The sequence below is a fragment of the Vespula vulgaris genome, chromosome 11 (genome assembly GCF_905475345.1).
Source record: "Vespula vulgaris chromosome 11, iyVesVulg1.1, whole genome shotgun sequence".
NCBI classification, from domain to species: domain Eukaryota; kingdom Metazoa; phylum Arthropoda; class Insecta; order Hymenoptera; family Vespidae; genus Vespula; species Vespula vulgaris.
Genome location: NC_066596.1, coordinates 3710972 through 3724396, shown reverse-complemented (window position 1 = coordinate 3724396; position 13425 = coordinate 3710972). Strand labels below are relative to the sequence as shown.

Sequence of the window (13425 nt, the reverse complement as noted above, 5' to 3'; positions counted from 1 at the left end):
ACACGCCTAACTCAATCGAAACTGCTGCTTATTACGAGACTGCAATGGTTCTTTCGAAGAAGTCGAATGGCGACAAGGAGAACGAAGCAGAAGAGAATTTCGTTTCTCTGGTTGCACACGCGTGTAATCACGAAAGAGACGAAGTAAGAAAGAAGAGAAAGAAAATGAAGAGACGACGATGACGACCTGACGATTCAGGGGCTATACTGAATCTCGGTGAAATTGCTGAAAATCAAGGAATACATTTTTGAATGGAAGCAATCGCGAGGAAGTGCACCTTCGTTGAACACTCGCACACTCACACGTGCAACAAACGAAGATGGAGGTCGTGCCTTGAAAACATATTATCGAAGAAGAAGAAGAAGAAAGTAAAACCTTAGGATCACCTTTTCTCCCAACTCTCACCACTTCATTCTTCTTTTTCACAACTCTCATTCGATTAACTCGGAAGTATGAACAACTTTGGTTCGTTTTTAGAGACGGTATTCGATTAATTAGTTTCTGTCGAAATGGATGTATTCATAGAGAACTATTCGAAAATCATAAATGTGCATCCGGATAGCAAATTCTCAGGGATGGAGACGGAATTCTCGCAATTATTCAAAGAGCAATTACTTCGAACTTCGCTGTTAAGGGCAAAGTAAATACCACCATCGCGGAATTAATCACACGCGCCATTTAGCCTACTTGTACTACGACCGGCTCGCACGTTGTGCACCTTGTAAAATGGAGTACAAATCATTCCTACGTCGTCGAATTATAGTCGTTGGCTTTTCGACGAGTTTCTAGGCAAATTTCCGTTCATGTTCCGACTTCGAGAAGTACGATTAAGCGACGAACGAATCTACAACTTTATATTGAAAATTGTAATGCAAAGTATTTTTTCAAAAAAAAAAAAAAGAGAGAGAAAAAGCAAAAAAAAGCAAAAGCAACGACGGAGTTTTAGCTCAAGCGCGGTAACGTTTAAAATTTCATACCAACGGAAATAAAACTGGCTTAGTCCGAGCCGAAGGTTCAAAAGTTTAAAAAGCTTTCGTTGATGTTCCCTGCATGCGTAGAGAGGCAAGGAGTTTGTTTTATTTGCGCCATCAATTATACAGATGCTAAATACTAGAAACTCCGTTCGCTCGAATTACTCGCTCGTGACTGCCTTTTTATCTGCGCCATTGATTCCAGACTCATTGAGGAGAAGGCTCAGAAGAAAAACAGAAAAAGAATGAGGAAAAAACTGGCACGTTTAACGCCTGAAAATAACATACGTCTACATTCAGATCGTGTGGAAAATTTCAAAACAGCTCAGCCGATTTCGGTGTCCAGTTAAACCCAAAGATCTTTCTCCTTAGGTATGACCAAATTTTTTATTGAATGAATTAGATCGAGCTTAGCTTTTCCGTTTTAATTCTTACAGATTTTCAAACTGAAAAGATTTTCCGAATTTCTTTAATAATATTTTTTGGGTTACTCAAATTCATGGAAATGTAACAAGTAATTCTTGCAAGATCACCTGCATGAAAAAAACCAGTTCTTTGTATCGAGAAATACGCGAGCAAAATTGACGTCGAGTTGTCGTCATTATCGTCGTCGTCATCGTCGTCGTCGTCGTCGTCGTCGTCGTCGTCGTCGTCGTCGTCGTCGTTATCTCGACAACAATATGTTACTCTTCTCAAAGATTTTACGAGCCTTCGGGCCTTACTTTACCGTAGCAACGAACTTATTGCCGCGTCTCCGTCATCATTGCAGCTCGTACTTTTTTCTCTGCACATCGTTAATATCCGGCGCACAGCTCAGCCGAAAGTAGCCCTTTAACGCCTCTCAACGGGCATTAAGCGACTTTTTTGTTTGTTCCTTACGTTGCTCCTTGCAGAAAAGTGATTTCGTTCCTTGTACCACAAAATCAACCACCACTATCACCACCATCAATAGCATTTCTTAAATAGATAAAAAGAAGACAATAAAAAAGAGCAAAAAAACAAGCTAAGAACAATGCTGCTATTAAAAACGCTATTACATGAAATTCAACATCGCTAATTGAAAAATCGAATGAATTAAATCAAACAAATTGCAAAATTTTGTTCTATCTGATTCAGGACAGGTATTGCTTAAAATTAGTTAAGTATCTACATAGTACCAAAAACGTAATTTTATTTCAGTTACTCTTTCGACGTAGCTATGTAGAAACTTTGTTATAACGAAATCGTACAGCCAGTATCTACTGATTTTTATCGAATAACATTAACGAGTATCAATTTAAATTTTAAACCGAGTCCCGATTTTGCTTTGGTCTCTATCGTCGAAATTTTGGCCGAATTCCAATTGTTTTAATTTAAATTATTTTACCGACATATTTAATGGCACGCGCATGATACACTCTCCATTGCAAATGTATCTATATGTGTTTATCTATGCGGACACAGAATGGATATAAAATATCCGGAAGACCGCAGCGTGTTCCCATTTTTATTGTTTACGGAGTGAAGAAGAAAAAAAAAGAGAAAGATCCGCCGGAATAAATTTTAGCGTTCTGTAAATAAAAATGCGAATATAAATCGGACGGTGAGAGAACTCCTTAACCGGCGTTACTTTCCTCGGAGGGCCAGATTTTGTAGCCATGGAACAAGCTCATACAATCCCGTAGTCTTTCAATGCAACTGCACTGGTCTTTGTTTCTTTATTTTTCGTAGTTTTTTGTTTCTGTCTCTCTTTCTCTCTCTTTCTCGGTTATCGGTAAAACACGTTGCAACCTCGCGCGGAATTTAAAACGAGCGTGGAACGCAACGATAACAAAACTAACAGCTTTTTTCTTTTTCGAACGTGCATATTCGATTTATAGCATTCTTTTCACGGCAGAGTTGCTCGAGTTTGTTAAATTAATCGCTGATTTGCAAAATATAAATCAAGAGGGTTATCAAACATCGACTGTATATTTACTGCTTTTGTTAGAACAAACCACTTTAATTGAAAAGTTGAACGATTTGATTGAACAATTTCTTCTTTTTTTCTCACGTAACAAGTATGAAAGAAACGAACGAAATCAATCAGTTTCGGGTCGTTTTAATTATAGTAATTATCCAACGAAGATCTTTTCCTCGTCTACTTTACGATATTATTTTCTAATGAATTCTCTAACAACGAAGTGTGAAAATGGAACGTGTGAACTCCGGATAAATTATGTTCATGATTAAGGAAAATTTGGTAGCACATGCGCGTAACGTTTACGTCGATAGGCATGTTCGAACCTTCGCCAGTTTTCGCTATGATTTATACGCGACAAAAATGGGCAAACAGTAGCGTCATGCGCGCTCTAATTCAAGCCTGACCTGTTAACCACGAGTTTGTTGATTTAGTTAGGATTCGACGTTGGAAGAACACCCACCACATGTCCTCTTCGTACACTCGAAAATACTCATTTATGGAGTTTTATTGGCAAACAAAACTCCATACTGTTGATTTGACAAAATAATCCAAGAGAGTGGCTGGCATCGGCCAATTAATTAGGTCGTTATATAAAATGCAATAAATTTTGCGAAAATTTCCCACAATGTAAATTATTTCTATTACTATCGTTAATAACCATGACTCATTATTTTCCGTAAAGCGCATACTACCAATTTTCCAGGGAAGTACTTGAAATAGAATTGCGGCGAGTTTAGTTGCAACTACGCAAGGTTTATCACCGTGCATTCGGTCCAGCGTGGCTGCAGCGGTGAGTGCACCGAGTCGTAGCGAGGAAACCGTACGATGCGCGATTTTCTCCCCCCCCCCTTTCTCTCTCTATCTCTCTCTCTCTTCCTCTCTCTTTCTCTGTCGTTGTCCGTAGGCAATAAGGACTCCATTACTATAGTCAGCAGCCAACGTATAGTTCAAACGTGGTTAGCTTGCAAGCTGCGAGGAAGCAACTTTATGAAACGCTGTTCACGGAAAATGCCACGTAAGTTGAGAGAAAAAGAGAAAATTAGGTAGGGAGGAAAGGAAAGAATGAAAAGGCTAGACTCGAAAGATTTCTGTTATTTGACGCAATGATCCCTGCGGAATGCGAAGGCATTGCCGAGGGGATATCTTTTCTTGAGATGGCTTCACCTACCGAATTCATCCCCTCGACCTAAAACTCTTCTCTCTGGCTATCCTTTTCTTTTTCTCTTTTATTTGCCTTCTTTCTTTTTTGCTCTTCGCATCTTTTATCGATCCATACGAGGCTTCGCACGTGCCAAGATAGAACACGACTTAAAGGCTCATAGATTTGTCTCTGTGAGAAAATAATTGCGAGAATTTTTATTAACGGCTAGTATAAAGTCGATATCTTCCGACAATCTTCCAACGATAAAATGGCACTTTCGAGAAGTTTGAAAACTTAATGGAAAGGAATACGTTCGTTAGGATTTACGTTCGTTCTACCGCGACTTCGTTTTCACGTTTCGAATGATTTAAGTATGGAAGTCACGAAGCACTCGTGGAAGGATGGTGTATGTAGCGTGTAAACAAATCTATCGAACGAGGAAACTAGCATGTCATTGAGTCCCCAAGTTAGAACCGATAATCCTTCGAGTAAATATGTCCATTGGGAAAGCAATCTGTCGGTTAAGCGTAAGTCGTGTAAATAAGTCATCGGAGAAGAGAAAAAGTGAAAGGGAGAACTTGCTGTCAAAGATACCAACCATGATTTTATCATAAGTTAATCGTTTAACGAGTTAAAACAATAATATCATATATGTGAGATGTCAGACCTCTATCGCTTAAAAAATCGAGGAACGAATGGAGTTTCGAGGTTACTCAAAAAAAAAAAAATAAAGATAATCGATTCAAAGTATCTTCTTTAGTATTTTTTCTAGTAATGACTAAAAAGTGGTAGAAACATTTCATGAACGTTCCAAAGCTTTTTAAGCAATGAACGATAAAATTTATTTACAGTATTATTCTTCTTAGAATGCTTATATGATCGTGTCATTACATTGTCTTGTTTATTTTTTTATTTTTATTCTTTTTTTTTGAGAAACGAGCTAAGAAATTAAAAGAGAAAATAAAAGTACGTGGATTTTCGATATCGATCTATCGTATAAAACTACCGTATTCTAGAAACTCGATCGAGTACCGTTCGTCGAAGGGAATTAAAATCCATTGGAAAAGATTCTACGTTCACGTTATTTCGCAGAATATCAACCCAATGACGAAGTCGATTGGTGGTTGCGAATTAAAGACTAAATCGAGAAGGGAGATAGATGGATAGAAAGGAAGAGGCAGAGAAAGAAAGAGAGAGAGAGAGAAAGTGAACGTAGAGGAGAGAAAAGTACCGGGAAAAAGCACCGTCGACGAATCGGAAATCCTCTCGAAAGTATTCACGGCGCCTTGCGCTTTCCGATACAACTCGATAAAAATACTTCACGTAACGAAATTACTCAGCGTTCCTTGCGCCACCGTTTCCCGATAAATGGTCTGAAACTCGAACATTGGAATACGTAAGAGTACTGTCCGCACGGATTTACAAAAGTAATGAAGAAACGGTGTAAGAGATAAAAACTAAAAACTAAAGACGAATATATAACGTAACTTCATGGATCGTTTATTCTCTTAGCAGCACCAAAATCAGAGAGAGAGAGAGAGAGAGAGAAGCATGGAACGTCTAATTAATTCCTCCAAACAATTTCGCGCGTTCCAGATGGATCCGAAAGATAACCAGGGCAGGCCCCAGAGCGGTAGCAGCATGGAGACTCTATTAGTACCGTCGAGAAAATCCCCCTGAGAATCGAGTTTGAGACACAATAACCAGTGCAGAGGATAGAAACGTGTTAGAAACGAAAGGCTCGGGGAGGAAACAAGAACGGAAAGTCACGGTCGAGGACAAGAGAGAATAAACGGGAAGAAAGTCACGTGTCAACGGAATAGTCCCGTTGAGTTTTTCGGATTCCTTAGGAAAAAAAAAAGGTGTTAAAAATTGTTGGAACGTTCAGGATGGTTGTACGAGTAACACACACACAAGAAGTTGTCTCAATCACGCAAAGTGCCATCATTCCCAAAGCTACCTGACGAATCCGTTACTTTAAATCCCTCAAGCATCTCTGTTGACAATGAGTACCAGTAACAGCAGGAGATCGTTACACGTAAGAGGATGCATGCTGCATATGCATCTATAGAGTAGGTAGGAGGAATATACACAGCTACAAATATGTACACATAGAACGTACTTGCTGCGAACAAGCAGGTAACTAGGTATGTCGGTGCAAAGCTCTATTATCAAACGAGAGGGGAATACGAGAAGGGAAGGAAGGATAGAGGTTGAAAAGCACCCCCTACTGACATTCAGGTCTTCGGCAAAGAATCAATGCGACCACCGCGAAGTCTCAACTCCCTCAGCACTCGTTCGGAAAAGGTAGGACACTGTTTACGCGACGGCAAATTTCCATTCTGATTCGAGGAATCCAATTTACATGGGTGCTGCCGGTGGTTATAGGTCGACCAAGTGGAAAGGCCGAGACAACAAAATGTCGAAGGGAAGATATCGAGTTCGGTCGATCGTTTGCGGAAATAAGAGCCGCGCGTCTCGTTCAGGGTAGAGAGTCGCTGGTATATAGCGTATAACGGTATGAACCAGGCTACCCGAGACACGGCACGGTTCTTAAATTTAATCAAGACGGTACGTTCCACGTCGCTTCCTTTCGTGGCTCGTTTGTGCCTCGATATCGAATGCGCTGCTTCGATGCTGTACGCGGTGCGGTTCAACGAGAAGAGCTAAACTCCGAGTCTCGTTGATATCCTCGAGGCTATCGCGGGCCGATTCAAACGAAACGTTCTCAACTTGTTTCTCTCTCTCTCTCTCTTTCTCTCTATATCTGTCTGTTTCTAAGTCCGATAGTGCTTGCTAACATCGTTACGGCCGTTTGCTTTTGAAATTTGCACCGTGTAATCGTGAATTTGCCGTCAAGAGATCACACTGTGAGACTACGAGGAGCGATGTACTTTTGATTGCGTTACGAGCTTCCATGGAAACCTTAGAAGACTCTTCGTAAAATGTCCAAGAAGGACAAAGAGGGAGAAAAAGTTTACGCTTGGATGGGAAAATACCTTTAAAACTTCTACGAGCCTGTTAAAATGACCTTGCTAAGTTTCTACTTAAAAATCATTCCTGAAGCTATGTCTTCGATTATCTCACCTAACGTGAGTATTCGAATTTCATGGAAGATCCTAATCTCTTCTCTCTTTCTTTTTCCCTCCGTTGCCTTTTTTAAACGTAGTGAGCCAAGAATTCCAAAGCAAGAAACACTTCCAAAAATCAGGGATAATCATACGTGCGAAGAGAAACGGTTCTCCCCGGGCAAACCACTCGGTGAAAACCAGCGTGAAACGATTCCAGGGCCGTAGAATGATGCGCACACGCCCGCCTCTTTCTGTTTCGTGCCGCAAGAACGGAGAGCGGAGCGAGGACAAACGTCGGGAATCCGAAATCAGGTGAGACGCGCGAGCGAACGCGAGAACGACGTGACTGTAATCTGTAAAATCATCTCGACAAGAGGGATAGCGAGTATGTCGTGTCTGCATTATACGAAAGACCGTATGCAAAGCGTTAGTCGACAGTTCCGGAAAATAGCTTGTGAGTTTTCGTCAGCTAATGTCGACACGCACTCGTTTCATGGCTCGGCACAAAGACAAGTAATAATAGCTTTTACTCTATCTTTCTCTCTGGATCGCTTCATCTTTCTCTACATCTCTCTTAATCGTATATGCACAAGCAATTATTTCTTCTAATACCATTCGCTTACTCTTTGCACAGGTGAATTTAAAACTTCCAAACGGAAGTCTGAATTTATTTACGAATCGTCGAACAAGTGAGAGATATCTTTTCCGAAGGAAGAAAATAGCACACGAAGTTTAAATTGCATCGGTGTACTTCGTAGAGGAAGAAAGAATAGAACGAGTTGCTTCGGCGAAGAGGGAGCTTATTCGAAATTCCTCCTTTGAAGCGCTTTGTTTCGCGGTCGGTCGATCGGTTTACCGACGATAGAAGAGAAGAAAGAACGGGGAAAGGGCAGTGTTTCCGGTCTCCGGTGCTTTAAACGCGGTCGTTCGAGAGATTACGTCAACGTAACATATACGTGGAGTGACGTCGAAGAACAACGTCTTTGATATCTTCTTCATATTCTTCAAAGAAAATTTGCCTCGGTAAATCTTGACGCACGACCAGCATCTCTTCAGTGACGTCTTCTCGCTCCAAATCTTCCAAAAAGTCATCTGTAAACATTTTCTACCGATATGAAAACCTCGACGAATGCGCGACCGCCCTTGAAAAAAAAAACACATCCTTTAACTTCTTTGTGGGAAATACTTTTTCTTTCAGAAACCCTCTCTAGCAGTATTCAAAACTGAAAGATAAGATCAACGAGAAGATGTTGGAACATATCTTATTCGGTAAACTCGTTAAGTATCTTAATCCCGATGATTCAATTCAGTTAGTCAATCACAGATTCATTTCTTTCAAATATTCGTAATTTTAATTTGAGTGTCAGTTTTCGAATTAACGAGAGATAATTTCGCATCTCATTTTAAATCAATCGATCGAGACAACTTCAGCAAATTTCTTAATAGAAAAAATAAAAAAATAAAAAAAGACGATGACAGCGACAACGATAACAATCGTGGAACAACAAAGCTTTCTGTTGAAGCTTTTATCTTGGTGGGCTAAAGCCGCGCTACTTTTTCTCGAGCATAAGCCGTGTTTTCCCGAATAGAGAGAACGGGTCACGAGACGGATGAAAATCGCTTCCTTTCAACGACGTTGTCGTATCCGCAGGAGCCACAGTACCTTGTCTTGTTGACGTACCATCAGGTATGGAGATGAGATAGACACACCCTGAACTAGAAACTCAGCGATCTTGTAAACGTTGTTACTCCAAGCTACATGACACTAACTTATCGTGAACTCTTGTCTCAACTTTCTCTCTCTCTCTCTCTCTCTCTCTCTCTCTCTCCCTCTCTCTCTCTCTCCCTCTCTCTCTCTCTCTCTCTCTCTGCGTGTCTCTTTTTCTTTGATATCTTCAATGAAGATATTCGACATAAATTGAAAACTACGACCTTCTACCTTACCTCGAGCAAAATTCTCAATTTTAACAAATAACATCGATTCTTTTTCGATCATAGCATTTCACTTTTTGAAGCATTCGCATGAGATTGCATATCGTTGAATAGAAAGAATAGAAAGTTTTGGAAATACAGACCGATTCGATTACGTTCGAAACAAGTCGGACAGGTGCAAAGCGATAAGAAGATAGTAGAAAAGAAAGAGGGAGAGAGAAAGGAGAGACTCACCTGTCGGTAAGCTTTACGATAACAAACGATCGACCGTCTGTCGATTTTTCTCCCTATCCTCTATTCATCTCTCTTCCTTTCTTTTTCTTCAGGTTCTCCCTCGAAGTAAGGCAAGCGCCGGGTCTTCGAGTACAATGAGTTAGCAGGCTGTTCTGGCCACAAATATGCTGAATATGCATGAGACTCCTCGCAGCAGCACCACCACCACAACCGGCAGCAACTTCGGCAGCAAAGCGAGAGGTACGTACCCGTCCTCGAATTAGGTTTCCCGCAGGTTCTTCGAGTCCTGTTCGCAGGCACTCGAGGTACTCTAGCAGACTCTCTAGTCGCCTCTTCTCCAAGCCCTCTTCAAGCGCATGCTTGCTCAAGCGCGCTTTTCCCTTCGTTCGTTCGAGAACACTAAATTCAAATGGCGCGGGGAATCGCTGATCGAACGGAAATATCGAGGACATCCAGACTTTAGACCCTTCAGTTTCTCTCTCTTTCTCTCTCCCTCTGTATTCTCTTTCTAACTTTGCCTCTATTCCTCCCTCTTTGGAAAAGAACCCAATGAGAATTTCCGAAGGTAGGGAAAAGGATCCGTTTAATTAAGATCATCCGCTGAATTTAATAGTGACGCGATAATGAGATCGGAACGCGGAACGGATGGCGAACCAAGGCTAGAATTCTTCCTCCGGAAAGCGGAACGTCGTCGTCCTTTCTCACGGTCAGTGCACGTGCACGAGAATTATCGTGCTATTCGCAGGTGCGATTAACGTTCTCAGACGCACGCAAACGACGCGCGCTCGCATAACGCTCTACTATGAGATACCGTACGATCTCGAAGAAAAGAGATACGTGGGAAAGGGTGGCGGCGAACTTTCGACTTCTTATAAAGATTCTTAACGATAATTCGATCGATAAATTCCATAGTATATTGCAAAAGAAATGTCCGAAAACTCTGAGATTATCCGGCTTGAAAGGTTTACCCGTGATCAACTTAATTTATTATTTCCAAAAATCGAGGCAATTCCGTGCTGGAATAGTATATCACTTCTTAATCTCGCTGTGACGTTTTGAGCAGGGCCGAAATAAATCCCACGATATTTCGTAACGAATAATTCGATACGATTACTTTGTGCATGCGCTTGTCTATATACATACATATACATACATATCCCTGACACGTCCGCTTCGAAATATAAATTTAGTTTGACATTTCCGGACGGATTACTTCGATCATTCCGGATCACGAAAGGGGCTGACACTAAATTATCGAATCTACTCGCACATAATAGTTCTAATCAATTAATCAGTCTCGATCGACGATGCGCTCCGCAAATTGAATTAAGTTTGCGATAAATTATACGATCCTCCTCCTACTCCGATTATTAATCGACGCTCTCATTCGAATTAAAATTATGATCGATCGGAAGGTTTAAAAAAACTTTCGAACCATTGGCTGATCGTACGAATTATGCAGAGAAACTAGATCGATAGATCATAGATTAAGAAAATATCTACTTGGATAATTTTATACGAACGAATAAAAATAATGTTTCATTCGCATAGCTTATGTAAAAGTAGACATGGGATAGTCTGAATTAAAATATATTTCAAACTACCATAAATCTCTGCTCTCCGACGCAATTTTCTCGTAACATCCGGCGAGAAGAAAATAAAAGAGGAGAAAAGAGAATAGAAGGACGGATTACGAACCTCTCAAGCAACTTTTGACGCGTTCTGTCCTCCCTTTCGCCGCCGACGCACAACCAAATACACTCGTGGACGGAGATCCTCTTTTCCTCTCTTCTCATCCCCTCCTCGGTGAATCCTGTCACCTTCTTTCCACCACCGTGCTCCGCGTTATCCTTCGTACGAACGCACGCGACACGCATACACATATTCACCCAGTCATACACATTCTCACCAATGGTATGGATACGTAAATTCAGCCACCGTATTCGTAGCGTAAATATTTGTGTAGAAATACGTACGTAGAAGAGGGAAATGTACCGTATAGGTAGAAAAACTTTCTCGATCTCTTCTCTCCTCGCGCATATAAAAATCCTCTCTCGTGTATCAAAAAAAAATGCAAAAGCTTGGTACTAAACGTTGGTACTTTTTTTGTTTACATTTTCTTTTGCTTATCATGCGCATGTCACGTTAAAAACTTACAAATATTCTCTCTCTCCCTCTGTTTATGTTTCTCTTTCTTTAATAAGGTAAACGTTCTTCAATGACAAAAACAAGGTCGCACTGAAAATGAATGTATACTGCGTATCACCGTAACAATACAAAGACTTTGTACTTTAAACGAAGAAAGCGTGTAAGATTTCTAGCGTGGTCGTAATTTCTTCTCATTTTTCCTTTAATAATTTATACTTTCTAACATCGTTAAACCAACCTGTGAAGTACGAAAGAAAAAGGTTTGATATTTTTACGCCATGTTATTATATTAATTCGATGCACGATATTTCGTAAGATCAAACAGAAAGTAAAGTAACATACGGACGATTCTATGAAATATGTTGAAACGTAACGGTTGGAAAATGTGCGATTGTTGTAAAGTGACGGCAAAGATAGTCAGGTGCAGTAGATATGTACAACAGCTTTGAAGACGGGTAGAAGAAAAAAAAGAAAAAAAAAAAAAGATTAAAGCGCCGGCGGTATCCCGGAGTTTGCCACCTGGCGAATATCCAGACGATGCATACAGACAGTCGATAGATCGTGGTGGCTTTTTTTAGACCACAACGTCAAAAGCTATTATTGACTATAGACTTTGAAAACATGGGAAAGTTGGCCTAACTACTCATTCCAAAAATTAAATGTACTCGTATGTTATTTTCTCGCAGAAAAATGAAAAAGAATAAATAAAATTGATGCTAGTTTTTGGTCGTTGATAAAGTACTTATTTGAACTACATACTTGTTCAAATTTTCCCGCGTCACTTGTCAATAGACACCGAACGAAATCCAAAACGATTTGGAATCCAGTGAAATTCGATAGAAAATACGATTAAAGTAAATCAACAAGTTCGTTGCTCGTCGCACGTTATTCCTCGACATGATCGCAAAATGAAATGGCGCACTTTTCGAGAATTAAAGATAAAGTGTACGGAGGTAAACAAAGGTTTGACAAAGATAAACGAAGATACAAAATATTTAATAAAAACTTACCAATGACTCCGTCTTGATATAGAGCGACAATGAATCGTTGGAAGCTTGTCAGGGAGATGGAAAAAATCCTCGAAGCGAAGAGAACACTTAAAAAAGTTCACGGAACACAAGGAGTACTGTCACTAAAAAAATCACCTACAAGGGTTAACACTAATAACGAGAACGTAAAATACGGTGATTCTAAATAGAGGTCCACGTTCGTATTAAGCCCGCGGCTTTTATAATCTGATAATTAGCAAGCAATCCGTTTGTGAAGACGATGTAATAAGTTTCTCAGATTGTTGCTTCACGTGTATGATTTAAGCGGTACTTGATAAAAGGAGATATAGAAAGAGAAAGAAGAAGGAGAAAAAGGAGTTGAAAGGTAAACGGTAACCGGTCGTCGCGCGTTGCAGATGATGGAGGAAGCGAGAGCGAGAATTTGAGTATCGAGAACGACGGACGAAGGCAGCGGCAGCAAACGGAGCAACTAACAGTGCGAGGCTCTGCCGGGTACTGAGGGTACGAGCCGGGCTATCGAACGCACCTTCCTGCGCCAACCAATCGGCGCTAACGCCGCGCAACTTTCGACCAATCAGGTTACGAGACCGCAGGACGACGCGTGGGCATGCTGGGAGCGCGCCACCTTGATCAAAAAAGCCGCACCGACAGCGGAACAACCTTTTCTCGATGCACTTTATTCGACCGCGAAAGGAAACGCGTTCTCTTCGTACGTTCCTCTTCCTTTTCTTGCCATTCCCTGTCTTGTCTTGTCTTGCATCGCATCGAGAACTTCTCAACGATCCCATTTTATTTTAACGTCGATCCTTTACGTCTTTCGGATCGTATAAAATGTACGTGTGATCGTTGAAACTGCCACTGAAAGCATTTCGATTTTTCAGAATCGACAAAAACATATGTCGGATTTGCGACGTTTATTTTCCAAGGAAATTCTTCGTATATATAACAGATGCGCTTGACTATATGAATTATTCCT

The 13425-nt window shown here is 40.7% G+C and overlaps 1 protein-coding gene across 15 annotated transcripts in view; it reads right to left on the bottom strand.

Moving 5' to 3' along the window:
- Positions 1-12932, bottom strand: part of LOC127067562 (protein turtle-like) — a 187955-nt gene extending 175023 nt beyond the window's left edge. For all 15 annotated transcript variants that reach the window (XM_051002620.1, XM_051002632.1, XM_051002619.1 and 12 more), the window contains exon 1: positions 12450-12932. The gene's annotated coding sequence lies outside the window, so the exon portion shown is untranslated. The remainder of the gene's footprint in view (positions 1-12449) is intronic.
- Between the last annotated feature and the right edge of the window lie 493 nt (positions 12933-13425).